At 39.8% G+C, this 25539-nt stretch overlaps 1 protein-coding gene across 1 annotated transcript in view; it reads right to left on the reverse strand.

Annotated features, from left to right (window-relative positions):
• Positions 1-24938, reverse strand: part of LOC137259047 (DNA replication licensing factor mcm4-A-like) — a 305374-nt gene extending 280436 nt beyond the window's left edge. Inside the window, exon 1 of the mRNA XM_067796756.1 lies at positions 24928-24938. The gene's annotated coding sequence lies outside the window, so the exon portion shown is untranslated. The remainder of the gene's footprint in view (positions 1-24927) is intronic.
• Between the last annotated feature and the right edge of the window lie 601 nt (positions 24939-25539).

Here is a 25539-nt window from a genome sequence, read left to right on the forward strand (position 1 = left end):
GGATCAAGGCGAAATGAGTAATTAATACATTGAGCATGGCAAAGGTTTCAACACGAATGAACCTAAGGCTTCTGATCAGATTTGATCTGATCTCATCAGGAAAATACTCCAGGTTAATTTTGTCCCGTGAGATTTCACTTTCATTTCACTTCGATTCAGACTCTGTTCAGTGCCGTGTAACAAAAGGTACATTTTGGACCCAGAAACAACCAGAAGAGAAACTGTAACCAACAGCGATCTACTACAAACTTACAAACTTTAATCAGGAGAGGGGAAAGGCAGATGCAGTGAATGGGAAAAATGAAGGCGTTCGCTTTTACCATTTGCAAAGGAATCTAGCAAGTGAAGTGCTGGTATATAAAGGCGATGTCGCGTTTTCTCATGAGGAAGATGTCATTACGCAATTACAAGAAAGCACACCAAATCACTGGAATCCAGATATTTGTACATTGTGGCAGAAAGGTTAGGGGATCGTATGCTGAAGGCAAATTGCTAGGGTGACTACTGTGCGGGATACAACTATTGCGTTAGCGATAATTTATTGCAACACACTCTTGCGTTAGCGATAATCTATTGCAACATACTATTGCCTTAGCGATAATCTATTGCAGCATACTATTGCCTTAGCGATAATCTATTGCAACATACTATTGCCTTAGCGATAATCTATTGCAGCATACTATTGCCTTAGCGATAATCTATTGCAACATACTATTGCCTTAGCGATAATCTATTGCAGCATACTATTGCGTTAGCGATAATTTATTGTAACACACTCTTGCGTTAGCGATAATCTATTGCAACATACTATTGCCTTAGCGATAATCTATTGCAACACACTATTGCGTCAGCGAGAGTATATTACGGCCAACTACTGCAATACTATTGCAATGTTTTGTTCACCTTCAATTGTCTCACTAGCAGTCTTTTCAAACTAAAGGTATAGTTTATTTGAAATACAAACACGTTGAAGCAGTTCATTGTCTTTGAATAACTGACAAGAACTGTGAAACCCAGATCAAGTATACAATTGAAAAATAAACTCACGGAAGCGGCAAATCTGTAGCCATGGATTTAGCGTTGCATATTTATCAGCGGTTACATCGATAGTTTTTCATTTCTGCCATCGATTAATAGCTGTCAGAGACTCAACAGTTGCAATCCATTGATAGTTCCATGCATCGTTACAGCCCTACTTATTGGATCGTTCGCAGTCCTCCGAAGCTCAGAGTTCTGAGTTACTACCGAAAGATTAACACTTTGTAGTGTGGCCAAGAAATTTGGCCATGTCATTGGTATTATCACAAGGCGTGGAAACAATCGCGTGATGCTGATGAGAATACAGACTGGTGGTGTTTTTTTATGTTTAGTGTTAAATGCCGCACTCAGTTCTTTTATATGACCAGGCAATCCGGTGATTGAAGTACACATGGACATCTTTGCACTGACCGGATCTATTGTGGTTGACACATATTGGACACACCTTTCATATATGTCCAATGACATTACACAACTGTAAGTTTGTTAAGTCTTTGAAGGGCATTTAGAAGTGAAATACATAAGAATGAAGAATTGTTATAAGTTTGTTAATATGCAATAATGAAAATAGAATTCATAATTTGATGTTTGGCATTTCATTACTCTCCACAATTCACTTTACCAGACAAATAACATGATCAACATATCGATCGTATCCAACGTATTTTCAAGAAATTATGCTCTTCAGTGTAGCGTTAGAACTAATCTTTAGTAACACACACTGTTAGCAAGAGGTGACTAAAGAGATCGGTGCTGACTTGGTTAACGCATGTAATCATTTCGCAGTGACATATATCGATGCTTGTGTTGGATGTGTGAGTGGGTGAGTGAGTGAGTTTAGTTTTACGCCGCACTCATCAATATTCCAGCTATATGGCGGCGGTCTGTAAATAGTCGAGTCTAGACCTGACAATCCCTTGATCGATGGTGGATGTCTTAAGGTATACTGGCAACGACGTGGTGTCTGCTTCACAATTAATTGCAGACGGGCGACAGTTGCCGGACTGGCCTGCTATGAACTAACACCAATGCTGTTGGGTTTGCAGTGCAATGTACCGTAGGAAACGAAAGACTTATAAGCTTAAGCTTGTGGCTTACTACGGTGGTTAATAATGTAAGCCTGTATAACGTTGTGTAATCCTAACAGATCTATCAAAAATAGAAATCTTAAGTTGTCATTTCATGGGAATGACAATTCCATCCCCAAATACACTTGTATCTGGTAAGGCTCTGGATAGGCTCTGTTTGGGGAGCAAGGAGTGAGTGAGTGAGTGAGTGAGTTTAGTTTTACGCCGCTTTTAGCAATATTCCAGCGATATCACGGCGGGGGACACCAGAAAATGGGCCTCACACATTGTACCCATGTGGGGAATCGTACCCGCGTCTTCGGCGTGACGAGCGAACGCTTTAACCACTAGGCCACCCCACCGCCCCTTGGGGAGTAAGGAGGAAAATACGGTATAGAAAATCGAGAAATGTGAGTACGTGGGTCTTGTTTTACGCCGCTTTTAGCAATACTCTAACAATATCACGGCGGGGGAAACGGCAATGAGCTTCACACACTGTACCCATGTTTGGATTCGAACCCGGGTCCTGGGCGTGACGAGTGAACGCCTTAACCTCTTGGTTACTCCATCGCACCCCAGAAACTAAACAGAACTGTATCGTGATTATTAGAATTATATATTCATAGACAACACACATATCTTTCGACGAGGGACAATAATAACTAGAATAGCAGATACTCTATATGCTACAATTAGCATATAATCGTAAAATGATCTTTCTACACACAACAGCAAAGTCTCAAAATCGGTTATAGGTCGACAACAACTGAAAGCAGATCACCATACGGGAACGATGGGGACTTACTGTGCTTCGGCTATCTGTATGGACCCTAGCTGCATTTACATCCCACCAAGACATATACCACCATTAAAAATATGGTACGAAAAAATATTTTAGGATTGGTGTCCTACGCTCCTTTTCAGAGTGTAAAATAAAGATCGGAATCCGCAGCGAAACAAACTGATGGGCCTCCGGCACAACATCGTTTGCCACCATCTGTTTGGGATACAATCTTGCAATATTCAACAAATGTGTTATCGAAATGTAACTATCAAAAGTGGCCGGATTTTGGTATTTTTCACATATTTTCCCTGAAGATCCAGGTTATGTGTGCTTTACGGTAATGCGCCCAGACATAGCTGATGACTGACGTCGTATCGTACTTGCGTAGATCGTTGCTCATGATGTCAATCACTGAAGAGTCCGTAAATAAGTACAGATCATTTTCACCCCAGACTACCACTATAGCGAGGTTAGTCAACAGACAAAGAAACAAATAACATTTAATCTACCGAGTTGATGATATCGTTGGTCTATGTTTTAATGTTGTAATGAAATGTAATATAATACTGACAGAGGTTAAAGATCCGTGATCCAGACAATTTATTTCGTGGATCAAGGAACGGAGTCCTGAGAGAATGAGACTGGGATTTTATTGATTTTGCCGTTGGTTACAAAAAGATATTCAGTATCAGTAACCAAATAATGCAATTATCCCAGACCGGTGCTGGAGATAATGCCCCCTCGTTACACGTACAGAGCAGTGGTTGACAGTAGTATAGGATCCTACTGAAGTTCAGGAACACGTTAATGATACACCGTAACATGGTAAGTGATGTGGTAAAACAGACCGCCAGCATGTTAAACTCAACAATAAAGCTTAACATAAACTGCACCTTTCCCCCCCAACTATATGTATACATGAAATAAATAATTTGTTAGAGAGAGAATTAAGAATTCTTGATCTTAGACGGAAATTTTAGAGCGACTATGGAGGATAACATTCATGCGTTTTAGAAACGTGACGATAAAATGTCGACTGACTTTGATAGATCCTCGGGGGTTATCACGTCCCTTCTTGTCAACCATTCTCACAGTGCATAATTCCTAGCTGCCACAAAACCCAAAGGCAAGATGAACACGACAGTTACAAGGCTTTCCAGTTTCAGAACAGTTCAGTTCAGTTTCAGAGTTTAGGTTCAGGATGATAACGAACTGATAATGAGAATTATATACAGTGATTGCAATGATTATTGCTATAACGGACAGTGACGTGCGTAAAACATTCCGTGACATACCTTGATAGGATCTAGAGTCTGCTTCTTGGAGAACATTTAACACATATCCGCTCCATTTACGCAACACCACAACACCGCCTTCGTTGGCAACAAAGCTCTTAGAACGAACTGGGCGAAACCACTTTCTCCTTTGCTTTGCCCGCTCGGCCGATTATTGATTATACAGATTCAGGGCCGTTAGTATTGCGTTGGAATGGTTTTAAGTTAAGTACGAAAATGAGTTTGTTTGAAACATTTTTCGAGAAAGGTGACATTAAAGAAAACCGGAAATAGAACATTGTCAAGAAGATTCACTCTAAATGAGACTATTTTTACATTTTCCCATTCTAAGACGAATGACATTTGCACATTGAAGCGAATAACAGGAAATGTCGACGGTAATCCGTCTCAAACACTGCAGTAGCCAAACAAACAAACAAACAAACAAACAAAAAAAAATTCCCCCAAAAAACAAACCCATTAGCAACAACAAATGAAACCACCAAATTGGTGTTTCGTGAAAGAGGAGTTCTCCAGAACTCAGTTTGTACCAAAATGAAGTTTACTTTTACCATGATTTCAGTTACATCTCGGCATGTCGTCATATATCGCTAACCCGTGAAGATCCCGGTGGCTCATGCTAGTTGTAAGGAGCAACCACGGGTGGTCAGGCTCATGGACTTGGTTGACAGAAGTGCGTACGTGGCTGGTCATGATGCTATCACTGGCTTGTCTGGAAGAGACTCGAATATTTTAAGACCGTTCCAGCTGTAAAATTGTTGAACGCCAACGTATCTGCTGCTGGGCAGATATCCATCACAAACGCATGCAAAGGAAGGTGAATTTGTTTCTCTGAAAGAAACTCTTAAATGTTGGCAAACTCATTCACATCCAATTGAAATCACAGAAATCAATCCTCTGCCCTTCGTACGAATGAGCGAATTCTAAACAATTAACAAGGCCGGTAGTTCCTTTTTATGACAGGAAAATTGGCAGAGATCCTTGGCACAAGACACAACACAGACCTTATTAAAGATATTGCCACTTGCCACGTTATAGGGTTGACTGTCTCGCTCAAGGCTAAACGACTTCGTTCTACGGTCATATGTAACGGTAAAGTGACATTGCACTTGTCTGATGTGTTGACGTATACGTGGACACAGGTTTAACAAATACGCATAGACGTGTTATATTAAAGTGTGTACAACGCGCCCTTTTTTGTGCCATCCAAGTTTTGCAAGGTCTGTAAGCATTGTATCTTTGCTCCTAAGATTCAGCAAAGTCATAAACGTCTAAATAGAGCCGGTAAGTAGCACTTCGCGGGACCATATTTCTTCAACTAACAACGTTTCATACCTTTTCGAATGATCACACGGTTGTCAGCTGACTGCAAGGAACAATAACCCTTGCCGGAATATCACATTTACGGTCTAATGACCCACATTACCCAACTATTTGGACTGTCATTGTCAGCAGCTGTGATAGCCAAACACGGTTGTACACTTGGGCTAGCCTTGTAGTCATATTTCGGCAAAGTGCATCCATGACTGGTTCTTGAATATACGCTTGTCAGCGGAAATATTGTTGAGAGGGGCGTTGGTCCAATTTCAGTCATTATAAAATTTCCTGGATATGCTGAGACAGAAAACGCATTTATACTGAAAATCATTATGTTTTAAAATAGGATAATTTCAGAATATGTGATACTACATTCCTTAAATCCTACCTCCGTGAACTTCCCAACTCAGCGAGTCTGTATTTGAAGTGAGTGGGTGAGTTAATATTTATCGTCACATCGGCAATATTTCAGCCATGTCGTGACGAGAACAATTAGTAATGGTATTGTAGATCAATAATATTAGAAACTAACTCACTGTTCACGAAGGACATTTCAATCACCAGTGTATCACAAATACCCATTAAATTGAACGTAGATCACCATACAAGGGACCATGGAGACCTATAGTACATTTACTTCCTGCAGGGACCGTAGCTGAATTTACACCATCCCTTCAGCAGTTAGCAATTTAGACATACTCAGCCACAGATGGAAAAACACATATATGCTACGATTAAAAACATGGAAAGTTTTAATTTACTTGGAATGTTTTGGGACTTATGTACTCTTTATGGAGGACAATAATTTGAAATAGATATCCCCTGTGATGGAGTATTCCACACAGTCAAAGATGACATGCTTGGCCGTGATTCTGTCATCACAAGGATTACAAAACGGAGGATCGTTGCCTTTCAATAAATATTGGTGAGTATATCTAGTATGGCCAATCCGACATCGTCGCATGATGACCTCTTCAAATCTGGACTGACAACCCAAGTACGTGTAACAAATGTAGGGTTTAATTTCATGTAATTTATTGATACCTACCTGTGTATCCCACTTCTTCTGCATAAGATCCCGGATGTAGATCGGATGACATCTTTATAATCAGAGTATGGAATAAGAAGTGGTGTCTTAGATTTGTTGAGTGCTACTTTGGCAGCAAAATCGGCCAGAGTGTTCCCAGAAATGCCAATGTGACTGGATAACCAGCAAAAGATGATGTCGTATTGGCCGGTAGCAAGATCATTATACAATTCAATATTCTCTACTAACCCATCTCGACAACCCAAGTATGTGTAAGCGATATAGGGTTTTATTTCATGTAATTTATTGATACTTACTTGGGTGTCCCACTTCGTCTGGATCACAGCACGGATATAAGTTCTAATGGTAGCTTTGCGTTACCAGAAATGCCTATGTGGCTGGGCAACCAGACGTCGTATTGGTCAGTAGCAATATCATTATATAATTCAAGACATTCAAGTAAAAGTGGATGCTTGCTAGGAAGGTCCCTCATAGCTTGACGGCATGAAAGAAAAATGATATATTGTTTATATTTAGGGTGTCCATTAATACATATCAATATTAATATTAATAAGGCGTTAGTTTCTGCTTTGAAAATATAGTTGGTACCATTCAATCGGAGAAGATGTTATTATCGATCCATTGACAGAGGCACATGCTACTGCGCCACCATCTGTAAATAAGGATTTATATGCACTATGTTTATTTCTTAACTGACTAAATTCTTGATTATACTTTGGTTTGTCTCATTTGAAACATTTGTTTCAGATTCTTTAAATGTGGTTAGTGTTAGGTCAACGTGTGGCCTAATACACTCTCAAGGATGAGAAGACAGCAAACGCGAAAGAGGTTTCAAGCTCAGTGCCTACAGGAGAAAGGAGTGGTTTAATTCTGAGGCCAAGAGGTGGAACAAGGGACGAATATTTCTTGTTTAAATCCTCATATAAGCGGAGTGAAGAAACAGTTAAAAGCAGTTTTGGATTCGATAGAATATAATTTTGTAAAAAATATATTGTAGTTATAATTTTACACGGCGTTGAGTAAGAAATGGCTCATCGGCCTCAACGTAAAGACTGTCAATAGGCGAAGTTCTCAATGACCAAGACAAATATAAGGCCTTGCTGGTGGAGAGAATCAAGACGTTTTAGGTTGCTTTTACTAACCGCACCAAGTCTTTCTTTGACGAAAACATCACAGATTTGGAAAAATACCAATAAATTCATTTTGGTGTTTAGTGAAGTGTTGTATAATAACACCTAGTAGGTGGTGTAAGTCTACTGTAATCATGTACCTGTAAGATCGTCGCCCTACTTCGCTGCATAACTTCACTACTTGATATGTTTTACGAGTCAAATAGAGGTTATTCTTAGTCTTCTCACCATTAGTGATTGACGTGAAGATGTATTGCCTGTCGTCAAAACTGTTTGGTATTCCCTTTCGGCAATATAATTCTGAAGATATCTAAAATAGCTTTGGGAATGTATATTGATTAAAAACATAGTGGATTCAATTATTACCAAAATGAGGCAGGTGCAAATTCGTGATATTCATTATGAGGTTATTCCCATGACTAATTGTTCACGTGGCTCCTACTAAGGTGTTTGGTCGTAATTAGATATGCTGGTGTGTGGCTTAGGCCGGATTAAATCGGATTCATATACGAAGCAAAGAATATATACTTAGGGAAAAATAAGGAGTCACATGAAAGGACACGTGTTCCTTTGTTTTTGTGTTTTATCATGCGATCAACGTTTTACCTTCAGTATATACTGTACGCTTGTTCTGCAATGGTTTAAGACAGGCAGCTCGTGAGCCTGTAAATGTATATTTTGATTCCCTTTATTATGCCTTTATTAGTACACACAGTGTTGTGTTCTTAGACCAAGTAGGAGCTTATCTGATTACGTGACAAACACATGACACATTGACGTCACGGTCGTATTAACACTTCCTCAGGACATCAAGCTGTCGACAAATACCCATATTTGTTCTTTGTTGTTGGTTCTTTGGCGTGTTCTTTGCACTCACCAACAGCTTACTATGCTTGCATTAACTGCAGCGTAAATGTATTCTGATCTGTGAGAAGGAGCCATAGGAACTAACAGATACTCGGGCGGGTTTTGACAGAAATCGTCCTTCGATCGTGTCAACACGGATTTTGTTTGTTCTTAGGCATCATAATGGTTCAACGGGTACTATACGTCGACAAAGTCACCTGTCAGTCACGCAAAACTGTCAGTTTGTGAAAAGTGATAATTATTCAGACTTAATGTCATCGTTTCCTTTCATTACTTCTCTACAGGAAGCCACCACAACCAATATTTCCGCCAACGCCCAACGCGTACTGAAAGCTCTCTAGTTAATATATTATAGTACCTTGACAACTGTCACCTTGCTGCCAGATATGGTTCGACAAACGATATGTTTTGGGTAAATTAATGTCTACTTTGAATTGACTTGACAGGCGCAACAGAGTGTTCTCATGCCATGAGTGAGAGAATCGGGGTTTACGTCGCCTTTAGCAATATTCCAGTATTTTTTTCGAAACTTGCTCTTCTTTTGCTGTTCAGTGCATCATTCAAAATGACGACCCAGATTTCAGTCTACAAGAATGAGTAAACGTATATTACTACATTGTGTGGTCAAGACTCGATTGTGTCACACCTCTCAATTCCAGTCAGCATTTAATATAAATTTCACTTGTACGACAATGCACAATGTTACATAGTTCACAAATTATTCGAGACTGATTATACTCTTACCACTGTCCGTTAGTTAACTCCTGGATTCACTTGTTCAATGTCTATCACATTTGTTACAACTGTTGTTGTGTCACATCTGTTTGGATAGCTGTCAACTTCCTACTTTTCATTCTCCTGAGGGAGAAAATGAGCTTCATAAAGACCCCATTCTCACCTTTTGTTGCTCATTACGGAACAACCATCTGCGTTTTGAAGTGAAAGTTGACGAAGATGTAAAACTGATACGGAGTTGAAGTAGAACATTAGTTATGAAATTCAAGCGAGTGTCTTCACAACATGGCAGTTAAAAGTAGGTCATTTGTCAAACCTGCCACAGTGATTGTCATTAAAATGCACAAGTATTAAATGAAATACAAGAATAACCGGTATTGATACGGATTTGATGAAATCTTTATACAAACTCTGTCAGTGATGAAAACTAGTTTAATTGTAAAATGTAATCCGTTATCTGATATAATATGATAGCGTTAAAATTGACAGTATTGTTTTTAATAATGTCATTACATGTATTAATAATACAAAGTAGTAGTAACAAGATGGTACACGTGTCCAACGAACAACGTCATCAATGTCTTTGCTGATATGCGCAAAACGTACATTTGATAATTATAATATATCTACAATGTCTGACTGGCACGCAGAAAGACAGTTATTCCTGTAAGTCCGATTGGTTGCAAAACGTTATGTTTAGATAGAATTGTGGGCTTGCCCAACCTATTTAGCAAACATCATGAGGGAGCCCGGGCTATTTTTTAGCTACAGCCCTGTCTGGATTCAAAGTAACGGAATCGGTTGATCAGATTTGCTGACTTGGTTGACTCATGTCATCGTATCAGTTGTAGTAGTTTAGTTTATAAGCCCTGTTGGAGTTCAAAATCTACAGTCATTGTGGTTTGACGCTAAAGCTGCTTATCGTGATTGGCTGCAATGTAAATTCTCTGTATTGCCAAGGAAACTTTGCCATATCTATACCAGTCTTATACATGTCAATCTCTCGACAAATAGCTACCCAAGGCTGAACCTGATTATGTTATGTTAAGTTCTTAGTATATACAGATGACAGAGCACCTATCGCTCCCTTGTCGTTTCAGAAAATGTTGGACTTTGTAGCTGATTGTGCTCAGGCTGGCAAATTCTTGTTAATATTCAGAAAAGTTATTCGTTATCGTCCTGAACGGGTCTTGAGATCTAACTTTGTTTTTATGATTGGTGATGATTGTGTATTTAAATATTTTGATGTTTGGTTTGATGAGAACCTTGATTTATATTACACTGCTAAGGAAATAGCGACATCTACTAATCCCTCACTTGCACTGGTGATGAGAAAGTTTACGTCCGTGGGCGGTATGGCTTATAACGTCATTAATAAATTGCACAACAACTTAGTGCGAGTATTAAATGTTCTGGTCACGATATGGCTGAAACACTGCCGATGTGACGTTAAATATCAACTCACTCACTCACTCACTTAGTGTGACATATTCTTTCTAACGGCGCGTTACTCTTTAGTTGTATAACCGCAGTGCAGAACCGTGCTCGTAGAGTTCTTATTGGCAAACTTGTCTACTTGGTAGCGATAGTGTTATATGTGCGCGTAAATGCAGGTCTTCTATTGATAAGCAGTTTGGACACTTTGTAATATATGTTTGCGTCTCCTGTCATCATTGCGATCAATACAATGGTGATGCCGTGTTTCATATCTGGTTTCCTCGCTTCTGGCAAGTTCTGGCTTGCAAGTTCATTCTCTGTCTGTCTGTCTCTCGCTCTCTCTCTGTGTCTCTCTGTGTCTCTCTCTGTCTCTCTCTCTCTCTCTCTCTCTCTCTCACACACACAAGGTTGTGGCAAAAGCAATGTAAGTCCCTACTGTTCTTAGTGTGGTGATCTGCCTACAGCTATAACCTGTTTTTATCGCTGCACCTTCCTCAATAGTAAAATAGAGTTACTTTAGGTACTTATTTTGCAGTACTTTGGTGAGTGGAATCTTAACACTATGTAAAATATTAACATATATATACCAACTGAAATGAAATATTTGCGAGGTGAAGTTAAATTCTAACTCACTCACTCAATCGACTATTATGTCAAACATGAGTACAGACTGAGTCACGTTATTTATTTATTTAGTTTATATTCCCAGTTATTAGATAGTATACAGAATTGTGAGTGAGCTTAACTTTACGCCGCTTTTTGCAACATTCCATGGCTATTACGGGGACACCTGAAATGGGCTCCACACATTTTGTCCATGTGTGGGATCAAACTGTTCTTCGGCGTGATGAGCGGACACCTTAAATATTAGGCTACCCCATCGCCCCGAAAGTACATAGCCAAAGTTTTACCTGAAAATTTTTATTTTTACAGATTTTCCTTTGGCTTAAGACATGTTTATTATTAAATAATGTCGAAACTACCACAGATGTATTCAAATATTCTTACATGATTAGATTGGGTATGTAGGATGAAGCTCTGTGGAGTCCATAGAAATGTTATGTTTAAATATCACAGTGGGTTGTAACTAAAATATAGGACGTCAGTGAGTGAATGAATGAGTGAGTGAGTGAGTGAGTTAATATTTGACGTCACATCGGCAATATTTCAGCCATATCATGACGGGAACATTTAACACTGAAGTGGAATACAAGTGTATTACAAAATCCTGTCGACAAAGGACAGTAAAACTAGAATATCACAATTAGCATTAAAACTAGCGTAGAAAGTTAACACAAATATCACTATAAGGACAATACAGCTTAAAAACAGGCTATAGATCGTCAGCAACTGGAGTCTGATCACAGCACTAGGGATCGTGGGGACTTACAGTACCTTTTCTACCTGCGTGGACTCGTCAGAGGAAAAGAATACCCAACAATGACCATCCTCAAACACAATCTGTTCGACGTGAAAGGTAAGTAAACTGTGGAAATTTCGCCAATTTTGTTGCTACTTGACGTTATCCCGGTACGTATGTGCGTGCGTGCGTGCGTGCGCGTGTAAGCGTTGTATTTCCAGTTATGCAACCCAATAAAAGTTCAGACTATCTAATGTAAATGTAGCCATTTTATGCATTCAACTGTTGTAAACTAGATTACTAGATTTCGCAAAATATTCTGTACTCTTATTGTTGTCTCAATGAAAATTGGCGACTTCTTTTACAAAAGATATTTGCACATGCTTTTCAGCAAACTCATACACGATCCTCGTGGAATTCATGTGCAAGATGGCATGCAGTTGGTTCTCCAAAGTCAATGAAGAAATAATCTTTCACGTGACCATCTTTCACGTGACCATATATATATCCATAACGTATACGGTGTATGAAACTCGTACAAAAAGACAGGAATATATGTTGCCGGCCCTGTTAACATGTAACCAGCCCTGTATTAAATATTGGAAATTGAGATGTGGTGTTAAAAGAAAGTAATTAATGAATTATTTGTAGTGAGGTAAAGTTAACCGTGTGCAAAAACAAATTTAATAAAACCATGACATGGTGGTCACTGTTATTTCATTTTGTGTCACGGCCATCAGAAAAGAACGACATTATTCATTGGCTGAAAGCATTCTCCAGACCAGTCACATGTAGTGTTAGATAAATGGGTACTAGGTAGATCTGTGGAAGTTACAGTTTGATTGATCATGAACTACACAGACATCATCTAGTTACACAACTGTATATTATTTTCGAAATATTTGTCGTAGTCAATGCCATGGCCAAATATATACCCTTGGAAAATGTATTGGCTCATAGGGCCGACCACAAAATAAAGTTGTAAACCCGCCACGTAATTAGCAAGCATGTCATTTTCGGCTTAGTATGTGGCCATGCTACCTCAGCTCTGTCAGGAATGTAATGGATCAAAGAACGTAGATTAAACCAAATGCTACATATTTTTTATCGGGATGGATTCGGAAATATCAGCTGAAAGTAATTTAATGTGCTTCTCGATTCTGAATATGCCTCTGGTACCTGTTATCCTTCATGTCACCAGTGAATCACGCCCCAATTCTGAATATATCTTTGGTGCCTGATATCCTTCATGTCACCACTGAATCACACTCCAATTCTGAATATATCTTTGCTACCTGTTATCCTTCATGTCACCAGTGAATCACCCTCCATTGAGTGTAATTCCGTATTGCTTTGCTCCACCCATTTGTAACAAGACTGGCGTAACGGTAATTGTGTGGACAGAGCGTACGGTTGGATAAAGAAAACTGAAACCCAGATCAATTTGGTTTACGAGGTAACGGGCGGATAACTCTAAATCAAAGTGAACGAATGTGGTACTTTCTGTATTTTACGCTGCGCATTTATCAGCAGATGTCCATTACTCAACTATGGATAGTCACGCGTATCGGCGTATCGGTAGTTTTTTATTTCTAGCATCGATTATCGGAGATTAAGCAGCTGCATCCCATCGCTGATTCGATGCATCGTTACAGCCTTATTCAATACCCAGCCACGTGATACCAATATGTGATAAAAGACGGAACTGTTTGGGTGAGTGAGTGAGTTAAAATTTAACGTCACATCGGCAATATCTCAGCCATATCGTGACGAGAACATCTAATATCAAAATTAATTATATGTCTGCTATAAAACCTGTCAACGACGGACAGTAAAACAACTAGAATATCACAAATGGAATTAAAACTAGCATGGAAAGTTAAAAATAACAACACCATTTGGACAATACACTATAAAATCAGGCTATAGATCGCCAACAATTGAAGGTAGATCACCATACTAGGACCATGGGGACTTACAGTACCTTTGCTACCTACATTGACCCTAGTTGGATTTACACCATCCCTTCAGCCGCTGGCGAGTGTACAATATGCTAGCCACAACTAAAACAACACGAATACTACGATTAAAAACAGTGGTAGACTTAAATTTACTATCAATGTTTTGGGACTTACGTACCCTCTCAGGAGGACAATAATTTTACAATACTTCAACCCCCTTTGAGGGTACAGCCACTAACAATTCTAGTTACGAATCCAAACTACCAATTATTAAAATACATCTTTTTACAGAAACATATTGCTCAAAATTCAGTCAAAAAATCAATTTCTTTTAAAAAACCAAGAATTAAATGAAAACTAACGCTGCTAAAAAGATCCTTCATTGTTTTAACTGAAAAATACATATCCCTTGTGATGGAGAATTCAACACAGTCAAGCAGAATATGCTTGACTGTAACTCTCTCATCACAAGGGATACAGAAAGGAGGATCCTCACCTTTTAACAGGTACGCATGAGTATATCTAGTGTGTCCAATACGACATCGTCGTAGAATAACCTCTTCAAATCTGGACTGACAACCCAAGTGGGTATAACCAATGTAAGGTTTTATCTCATGTAATTTATTCATACCCACTTGGGTGTCCCACTTCTTCTGCATCAGGTCACGGATGTAACATCTAATGGTGGCTTTGTAATCACTGTAAGGAATAAGCAGTGGTGTCACAGATTTGTTGAGTGCTGCTTTAGCAGCAAGGTCAGCCAATGTGTTACCAGAGATCCCTACATGGCTGGGTAACCAACAGAAGACGATGTCGTATTGGCCAGTAGCAAGATCATTATACAATTCAATAATTTCTATTAAAAGTGGATGTTTACAAGAAATATTTTTAATAGCCTGAAGGCAAGAAAGAGAGTCGGAATAAATTATATATTGTTTGCGTTTAGGGTGTCTCTGAATATACCTAAGAGCTGTCAATATGGCGTTAGCCTCTGCGGTAAAAATAGAACTATTATCGGGTAATCTAGAAGATATTGTTCTGGATCCAATGACAGTGGCACAAGCCACAGCGCCACCGTCCTTGGACCCATCTGTAAATAAGGATTTATAATTGCTATATTTATGTTTCACTTGATTATATTCTTGTTTATATTGTAATTCATTAGTTTCTGATTTTTTAAGTGATGTTAATGTTAGGTCAACTTGGGGCCTAACCAACTGCCAAGGAGGAGAAGAAAGAAGACGGGAAGGAGCTATATGGTCCAGCTCAATGCTAGAAGCAGCAAGAAATGGCTTAATTCTGAGCCCAAGAGGCGGAACAAGGGAATACTTTTTGTTATACAAATCCTCATAGAGAGGATTAAAAACACAATTAAATGCGGGGTTAGACTCATTAGAAGCTAATTTTGTAATGTATTGTAAAGATAGTTTGATACGACGTAAGTTGAGAGAAGGCTCATCAGCTTCGACGTATAGACTGTCGATAGGAGAGGTTCTAAAAGAACCAAGACAAAGTCTTAGACCTTGGTGGTGCACAGGATCAAGTAGTTTTAGGTTGCTTTGACAAGCGCCACCATATACGATGGAGCCGTAATCAAGTTTAGATCGGATCAGTGATCTATATAAGTGAAGAAGGGTAGATTGATCCCCTCCCCATTTTGAATTTGAAACAACCTTTAATAAATCGAGTGCCTTCAGGCATTTGGCTTTAAGGGATTTAATATGCGGCAAAAAGGTCAAATGTGAGTCGAAAATAAGTCCCAAGAACTTGGCCTCCTTGACGACTTTGATTGGGGTACCACTGAGAAATAGTTCTGGTTCTTTATGGGGTTTGTATTTACGACAGAAGTGTATACAATTGGTTTTTGATTTAGAAAATTTGAAGCCGTTTTCAAGACACCATTTATCAATTTTGTTTAAACACAGCTGCAGTTGCCGTTCAATAGTATGCATATTCTTACCGCAGCAAGAAATATTAAAATCATCCACAAATAAATATCCATCTATTAAATCGTTTAAAACTTTAGATAAACTGTTGATCTTGACGCTAAAAAGAGTGACAGACAAAATACTGCCTTGTGGAACACCCTGATCCTGATTATAATGATCAGACAGGGTAGAACCCACGCGGACTTGAAATTGCCTGTTATTTAAAAATTTTGCAATGAATTCAGGCAAACGACCTCGCAAACCGAAGTCATGTAAATCCCTCAAAATGCCCTGTTTCCAGGTTGTGTCATAAGCTTTTTCAAGATCAAAAAAGATAGACACAGCATGTTGTTTGTTAATTAGTGCGTTTTTAACAAATGATTCCAGTCGCACTAAGTGATCGACAGTACTTCTATTTTTACGGAAACCACATTGTATATCTGTGATAAGATTATTTGTTTCCAAGTACCAAACAAGTCGATTATTTATCATACGTTCCATGGTCTTGCAAACACAGCTAGTTAGTGAAATTGGACGATAATTGGATGGATCCGTATGATCACGTCCAGGTTTAGGTATTGGTACTACTATGGCGTCACGCCATGAAGGAGGAAAGTTACCCGATGTCCAAATATCATCAAAAATATTGAGAAGAGTTTCTAGGCAGGATTCTGGTAAGTGCTTCAGGAGTTGATAATGTATGTTATCAGCTCCAGTAGCAGTGTCATGAGCTTGATCAAGAGCAGTATGGAGTTCATGAATAGAAAATGTTTCATTATAATCTTCCCCATTATCAGAATTCAAATTAATAGTTTTCTTTTCTTGTTGTTTTTGATATTGCTGGAATTTTGGTACATACTTTGAAGAGGAAGAGTGTTTAGCAAGGGTTTCACCTAGTTTATTAGCAATATCTGATTTATCAGTAAGCAATTGATCTCCATGTTTAAGATGATGGACAGTAGATTTAGTACCTTTACTTTTGATTTTCTGGACCATGTTCCATACCTTGGACATGGGTGTCCGAGAATTTATTTTGGATACATAATGTTGCCAAGATTGGCGTTTGTTCTGTTTAAAAGTACGCCGTGCTTTAGCATTTAAAATTTAAAATTTATTTAAATTATGCACCATAGGATGGCGACGGAAATAATGTTCAGCTTTTTTCCTTGCCTTCCTAGCTTGTTTGCAGTCATCGTTGAACCATGGTTTTCTTATGTGTGGAACTACAGAGGACTTTGGTATACACTCATCAGCTATGGAATTCAGTTCATCAGAAAAGCATTTAATAGCATCGGGAACGTCAATAAAACGTTCAGGTTTAAGTTTTTCAGCACACAGTGTTTGATATAAAGCCCAGTTAGCCTTTTTAAAATTTCGTCTTGATGATGGAGGAACATCGGATGGAGTTACAGCTTTTAATACAGTAGGAAAATGGTCACTTCCACATAGGTCATCGTGGACTGACCATTCGAATTCATTTAGTAGTTCTGAATTTGTCAATGACAAGTCAAGAGCAGAATAGGTCCCTGTCCCAGGGTGTAAATATGTGCTGGAACCATCATTATAAATACATAAATCATTGTCAGAACAAAAGTCCTCCAACAACTTACCTTTAGTGTTTGTATTTACACTTCCCCAGAGTGGGTTATGCCCATTTAAATCTCCCATTATAATACAGGGCTTCGGGAGCTGGTCATACAGGGCTTGAAGATCAGTTTTGGCAAAAGTCGAAGACGGCGAAATATAGAGTGAGCATAGCGTAAACGCTACATGTAAAGTAAGTCTCACAGCAACAGCCTGCATATTAGTATTAAGTGAAACAGGGCTTTGAATAACGTTTTGTCTGACTAGAATGGATGACCCGCCAGTGGCTCTATCACCCGGAGGTGAAAAACAATGATATGCATTAAAATGACGAAGGTCAAATGTATCTGTTTGTTTTAAATATGTCTCTTGGAGACATATCGCTGAAGGTGTTAAATCCTGGACTAATAGCTGTAATTCATGTAAATTAGTCCTCAATCCTCTGCAGTTCCACTGTACAATATTATTGGAATAAACTATCTTTTGGGGGGATTTATTGGGGATCTACCCCGCACTCTTTTGGAGGGCGATAAGCTATGTGCCCTAGAATGGACGTTTTCAGAAACGTCCATATCTTCAAGAGACCCATACTTATTGTACAATTGAATTTTATTTTGTGATCCTTTAGGAGCTCTTCCACTTTGTTGTTTTGAAGCATCAGGCTTTGGCTTCGGTTTACTTTTCACCGTTTGTTGACTATCAGCTGTCGATTGGGATTTTGAGTGTGACTGAGATGATGATGATTTGTCATCAGAAGAAGACTTTGATGTACCAGGAAGTAATTCCGCAGTCTGGGATGATATAGCAGGGTACAAAAGCTGTGGAGAGTCGCAATTTACCCAGGTCAAGGTAGTTTGGCATCCTGTGGATGATTTTGTTATTTTAGAGGTAGACGCCGATGATGTTTTTGCTACCGTAGCATAACTCTCTGGAAGATCAGACCTCTTTACCAGTTTTTTTTGCCTCAGAAAAGGAGATATTCTGAGTAAACGTTATTCTGTTAATTGCCATTTGCTCTTTCCAAATTGGACAGTGTTTCGAAGAAGATGAGTGATCGACTGAGCAGTTGGTGCATTTTTTAAAATCACTGTCACAATCTTCTGTTGTATGTGTCTTCTCACCACAGTGAGCACACACAACAGACAATGTACAGGTAGATACACCGTGTCCGTATTTCTGGCATTTAAAACACCTGAGCGGGTTGGGGATGTATGTTTCAACTTGGATGTTACAGTAGCCTGCCTTTACTGACTTAGGGGTGTTTGGAGACGAGAAGGAAAACAGATACGTGTTTGTTTGGATAGTTTCATTATTTTTCCGGGTTGAAAAACGCTTGACATAAAGCACACCTTGATCTTTCATTTCGCAGGCTATGTCAAGTTCGGACATATCAGCAAACAGTCGATCACGATCTCTGACAATACCTTTACTTGTGTTCAGGGTTTTGTGAGCAGAGACCGTGACCGGAATGCCCACGAAAGATTTAATACTCATCAGATTGGTCGCTTGCTGTTTTTTCCCGCACTCAACTAGCAGTGCACCCGAACGTAAGCGTCTAATGTTTTTAACATCCCCAGCAATACCTTGAATACCCTTAGATACTGCAAAAGGGTTCAACTGTAATGGTTTCTTGTCAGGAGTTTCAATTACAAGGAAACGTGGCCAATATTCAATCGATGCAGACGGTCTGTGCTCAGTATCAACAGGATCAATATCAAGTGGACGTTTTGGTTTTTTTGTTGGGATTTCATAAGCCATGGTTAGTGTAATACGGTTCATCATCCGAGCTCCCCACCCACCACGGAGTATCACAAGGACAATGCTAAAGCAAGTGGGCCTCCAACTTGCAGCACCAAGGATACCCGGATGATATACTCCAGCAGAAGAATTATAAATAATTAATCTACCAGATTGGCCCATGAGCCACCGCCTTCTGGGCATAAGACTCTAGGCAAGGTAAGAACTTCAAAAATGCATTTCAAACTCAGAACATATCGATGAACAATAAGGCCAAGACTGAAATTAAAATGTCCAAATAAAATTTGTGCAATGGCATGTATATATAGTCCATGCACAGGGCTTGGCATGACCAGCCGATTGGTTGAATCGGGCCAATTCAACCACCCGTCTAGGTGAAGTAAGGGCCGAAGTGGTGTGTTAGGCAAACAGAACATGGTCAAAAGCCCAGTTGCCCTCAACCACCAGGATCCCGTCCTCCACCGACACGGGACGCAACCCACGGCAAACAGGTTGCCCAATTTAGTCGCCTCTTACGACAAGCAATGGGGTGCTGTGAACACATTCTGTCCCGGGTCCACACGGGAGAAGAGCACTTAGCGTTACCCACCACCCACCACGAGGAGGTGGCTCTTCATGGGTGCCAACTGTTTGGTATACTGTCTGGCGTTGGCATTAGCGACTGCCTGAAAACCAATGAGAGGGTGAATATGGTTTTACGTCGCTTTTAGCAATATGCCAGCATGTAGGGGAGACAAAAGACATTCGGCTCACACTTTGTACCCGTAACGGGCGGTGAATACCAGTTACAAATGTTTCTAATCTGTTGTTATCCTTCGATATTTACTGCTTTATGAAAAACAGACCTATCCAAGAGGACACGTAATCCCACGGCAGTAGTAGCCAAACGGACTAAAACGCTTCCACTCTTTGGAAGGCCGAAGGATAGACAAGTTGCGCGATCGCTGGGCCGTCGTTGTCACAATGTTGTGCTCGTGCGGCTAATATGGTGACAGCGTAATGGGTTGTGGGGAATTTTGCGTTAACTGTCGAACTCAGTTGATTGTGGTTCAGAGAAGTCTTACTACTACCCAGAATTAGGAACAGGTTTTGAGCCCAGTCCTTCTGCCATTCATGCAACTACTTCGGCCCTGGAATAACATTTCAACAAGACGAGGCTATGCGTCATATTTCTGGTCGGATCTTTTGACGTAAGGGTATTGTTGATGCCATGGACAGAGTATCCAGTTCCCCAGTCTTTTACCCGATCAAACACATTTGGGGTGATATGGAGAGATGGGGACGACAGCAGATTAATCAACTGTCCTGTCCATGGGCCCCTAAGTACTCGTATGTCACGATGCTGCGCGAGACCTGAGTTCTTCCAGTGACAAACAACGTTACCTGTGAGCCCTGTCCACACTCAACCGGAATGTGTTCGTCAACCACCATTTCCCCGATAGACAGTCGTATCAGTTTATTAACGTTTCTGGTCAGTACAAACACAGAACATGCTTACATTCGAGATTTATAGAAAACAAACTCGATTTCTGCATTAACAACGCAGTAAAGCGGGACAATGTTTTCGGATTGCCCATATGGTCAGGTGGCTTCTAACTCGCTATAGCTGTATTCATTGGTCATTTGGAATTGTCACGTACAAAGAGGCTAAATATGGTTGGTTGAAAGTTTATTTTGAATAACCCAATGTTATCACCGTGAAATTTGCGTTGGGGTTCAAGAAACGTCATCCATTATGTGACCAATGAAAGTGATGCGATAATCTACTTTTCTTTCGAATTGTTGTTTGTACGGCGTGATCAGCTTGACCCGAGGTACTCTATATATACATGACTCGGGAAGTCAACTGGAACAAAGAGCAGGTCGAGTCAACTGCATTAAATAGGGGAAGAGAGTGAGTGAGTTTAGTTTTACGCCGCACTCAGCAATGTTACAGCTATATGGCGGCCGTCTGTAAATAAGCGAGTCTGGACCAGGCAATCCAGTGATCAACAGTATGAGCATCGATCTGCACAATTGGGAACCGATGACATGAGTCAACCAAGTCAGCGAGCATGAACACCTGATCCCGTTAGTCGCCTCTTACGACCAGTAAAGTCGCCTTTTGTGGCAAGCATGGGTTGCTGAAGGCTATTCTACCCCGGACCTTCACGGGTCGCGTATATGTTAAAGTCGTGTTACATGTATGCGTATACGCGAACACACTAGACAAGTGAAAAGAGAATGGCACGCATACATCGGAAACATTACACCATCTGGAAATTCTTTTTAAAAGAAAGTTAGAACATTCCTGACGGCTTCTCCACACTGAGCTGTAAAAGCGAAACCTTGTCTCGGCTGTTAGGACATGTTGAAAATCCCCTGACAAAGGTGCACCCCTTCACATAAATAGACCCAACTAGCTGTGACACGGTGACGCAATGTATTAGTATTCACTTGATCAGATCAAGATGAACAAGTTGTAGTGAGTTAGTGAGCGAATATCTAACGTCACATCTGCAATATTTGAGCCATATTGTCACGAGAGCGAACGACAGTGATAAATATATGTATATATTATAAAACCTCTTAGCAAAGGACAGTAAACCATCTAGACTGTTACAGCCCGAATTTAATACTTGTGGAGTTAAAACTAGCAGCACAATTTAGCCAATGCATAATATCAAAATAGGCTATAGATTGCTAACAGCAGAGTGAGGTAGGGAGTGAGTTTAGTTTTACGCCCCACTCAGCAATATTCCAGTTATAAGGCGGCGTCTGTAAATAATCGAGTCTGGACCAGACAATCCAGTGGTCAACAACGTGAGCATTGATCTGCGCAGATGGGAACCGATGAATGACCACCCGATCCCGTTAGTCGCATAGTCGCCTTTTATGGCAAGAATGGGTTACTGAAGGCCTATTCTACCCCGGGTCCTTCACGGGTGCCAGCTGCTGAAGGTAAATCACCATACCAGGGACCATGCGGGGCTTGTACGATAGCAGTGTGTTATAACACTGAGCATACTTCTTTCAGCAAGGGATTAATGTGTAAAGCTTCTGATATACTACACTTAGTTACCAATTTGTTTTGAGTACGTTGGACGTGTTCTTGATGAAGCGGACATAGATGATATCCCAGTTAAAGCGTCGTGGGGTTTAACACACTCAAACAGTCAGCCCTGACAGCCAGAACAACATAAATGATCACCCTCTTGCGATATGAAACCATCCCTCTGTGAGACGCTTCTCCATTACAGTAAGAGATGCAGATGGATTTATTCATGAGACGTGTCAATATCACAGGAATCTTTGAGTTTGCACTTATAGAGAGAGCTGTGACAGTGCGGTAAGTGCATGTTTTAAGCGATCGTGTCGTCGGGATGTATTATCTGACAATGTAATCATACTCCTAGAGACAGCGGAGAAACAACATACAGACAAAACAGTACATTCAAGAAACATAATTACAAGCACAACCACTCGTACCACTGCAGCTGTCAGCTTTCAAGAATCAAGGCCCGAGTTTCACATCACATGGAGTGAGTGAGTATAGTTTTATGCCCCACTCTGCAATATCCCAGTTATATGATGGCAGTCTGTAAATAATCGGACCTGGGATACGATGACATGTTCGGCTCAACATAAAAATTAACAAAAATAAGTAAATGAAAAAAATGTGAAAACAAACTTCTACAAAGAATTGGAGGTTACATTTTTACAGTTTATACAGTTTCGTTGTGACTTCACGAGGCACACGCACTGGACTTTGTCTCAAAGAAAAAAAACATGATCTCAGCATATATTTTGTAAAACCCGGAAACAACTAAACAGTTGAAACTGTCAAGGCATCAGTAGAAGCATTTTTTCCCTTAAATGGGATTATTGAAAGTTGTTGCATTGAGGTATTGTAACATGGTATGCGAATTATCGGAAATAGATGTCTTGAATAGCAATGAGAAAGAACGATTAAAGTAAAGTGGTGATGTGTCGCCATTCCAAATCAAAAGAATGTTCCCTGACATGTTATGGAACCACGGCTGACAAGCAGGTAGTTGGCTTTATTCGGTATGATCAATATGGGGTCAAAAGGCCTCTATTCTGCTCATAATGGACATTTTACCACTTAAGTCTTCTCATGCCCTTATCCGCGGTACGTTAATATCCACCAATTTCACGTCCCATGCGAGATGCCTTCATGTCTAACACTACAAATCATACTTAGTGCTTGAGTCCAAACTGTACCATTTGCTGCCTTTTAAATTGCAACTTTTGACATCGTTGAATAAAAGAGGAACTCTAATGAGCTTAGGTGAATGTGAATGAGGTTTAAAGTTGGACTCCAGGTGCAGGAGCCATTGCTTTTGTCATTTGCTGGCATATTGCAACTTCTGACATCCTTGACCCACAAGCATAATGTAAAGAGGTACTTAGATGTGGTGAGGTGAAATTAAACGGGGTTTAAGGTCCCATCAACGTTATTGCACATATTTAGTCACTTGCATCAAAGAATTGTCCTTCCGCTCTCTGGGCAGAATACGTCAACTGGACCACGCAAGCCGCCAAAGTGTGATGAAAATATGCGATTATATTAACTAGCGGGTTGTCAGAACTAACACAAATGCGATGATATTTCTTTCATGCATTTATACCTGTCTAGTACAGTCTACACAAATCTATACTGATGAACGAAATGGGTATTAGATGTACTCGTGTTTGATGGCTTCACTAAATCTGTGTGGACATTTCAGCATGAATGTACATATTGACTTCTCTCATTGAAGTCAATTGACTGAACGAGATGATCTTGAACAGAAAACGCATGATGTGTGTTTGAGTTACCACACTACACTATTGTCTTCTACTCCAGACGTTGTGATTTGAGATATTCCACAGTATCGTCCACAAGAAGTATGACTTAACTGAAAATGCATTTAAATTATGATGTTTTGAAGGACTTTTGTTTGCAACGTTTCCAAAAGTTTTCTACCTCGAAACATGTAGATAGTTTTGAATTTTATTGGTTTTCAAGTGAATAGGTTTTTAAATCTCATATGCTACTCATATGTGATACTGAGAAAGTTACAGCGATGCACTGACATTTAAAGACTTACGTAAACAGTGGCCACTTATAGAATACAAACCTATTTCCATATAGAGTTCAGTTTACTGAAGATTTTTTTTATTCAGAAAAGCAACAACACTTTCGTAATGTCACTGTGCAAGATACAAGCACACAGGTAAATATTAAAGGATTCGATGTGATAAAGAACAGCGACACTAGTTTATGCAATAAGAATTGGGATTCTTCGAAGCTAATTAACCTATTTGCGTTTATCTTGGACACTGATATGCCGATTTTAACATGTGACTTTGTAAATATATATAGGACAATGACAACATTAACGAGCTCTTGAGGACATTCCAACCCTACTTATTATGTGCGATGCTTGTTCCCATCTTGACTTGTGCCATATGTTTTTCATTTGAACTATTGACTTGCCTTTGCATGTGTTTACGATGCGGCGATTGGCGGCACAGGATGCGCGCACGTTTTAGCGAGCATCTGGTACCATTACTACTTTGACAGAAATTCTTAAACACATGCTAACCGTCAGAACCGCACTCACGACATGTACTGCGAATTGTAACAATGTCACCTGGATGTGGTTTCCGTGAGGCAGTGGTGCTACTGACCAGGTCAGAACAGATGTTCCCCGCCAAATCTTTACTCTATACAGTACCTCGCTGTTTTAACTTGTGTTACTCCGTGGAAATCATTTAACATTTGATGTAATTAACTAACGCTGTGAGGATACATTTCAGGTAATGTGGAATTGTCAAAGAAAACAATACATTTGATAAGTTTATATTTGGCGCACCTTTTCACGAACACCTGATATCACCTGACTTGTTTGATAGTCTTTTTGTTCTTTAACACTAAATGATGTGTATACACACACACACACACACACACACACACACATACACACATACATATTTGTATATATATATATATGTGCGTGCGTGCGTGCGTGCGTGCGTGCATGCATGCATGCATGCATGCATGTATGTATGTATGTATGTATATGTATATAGAGCTAGACTCACGGAAAAAAGTACCTGTGAATGACATATAATTGCATAGATCAGCAAGACAACCACATTCGCCTGATTCATCAAAGGAATTGATTACAGACTGACAGTTTGACCGCCCGCGCGTGGTTTGCGTCCAGTCAGTTCCAGGACTG

The sequence above is a fragment of the Haliotis asinina genome, chromosome 12, assembly GCF_037392515.1.
Source record: "Haliotis asinina isolate JCU_RB_2024 chromosome 12, JCU_Hal_asi_v2, whole genome shotgun sequence".
Lineage (NCBI taxonomy): Eukaryota > Metazoa > Mollusca > Gastropoda > Lepetellida > Haliotidae > Haliotis > Haliotis asinina.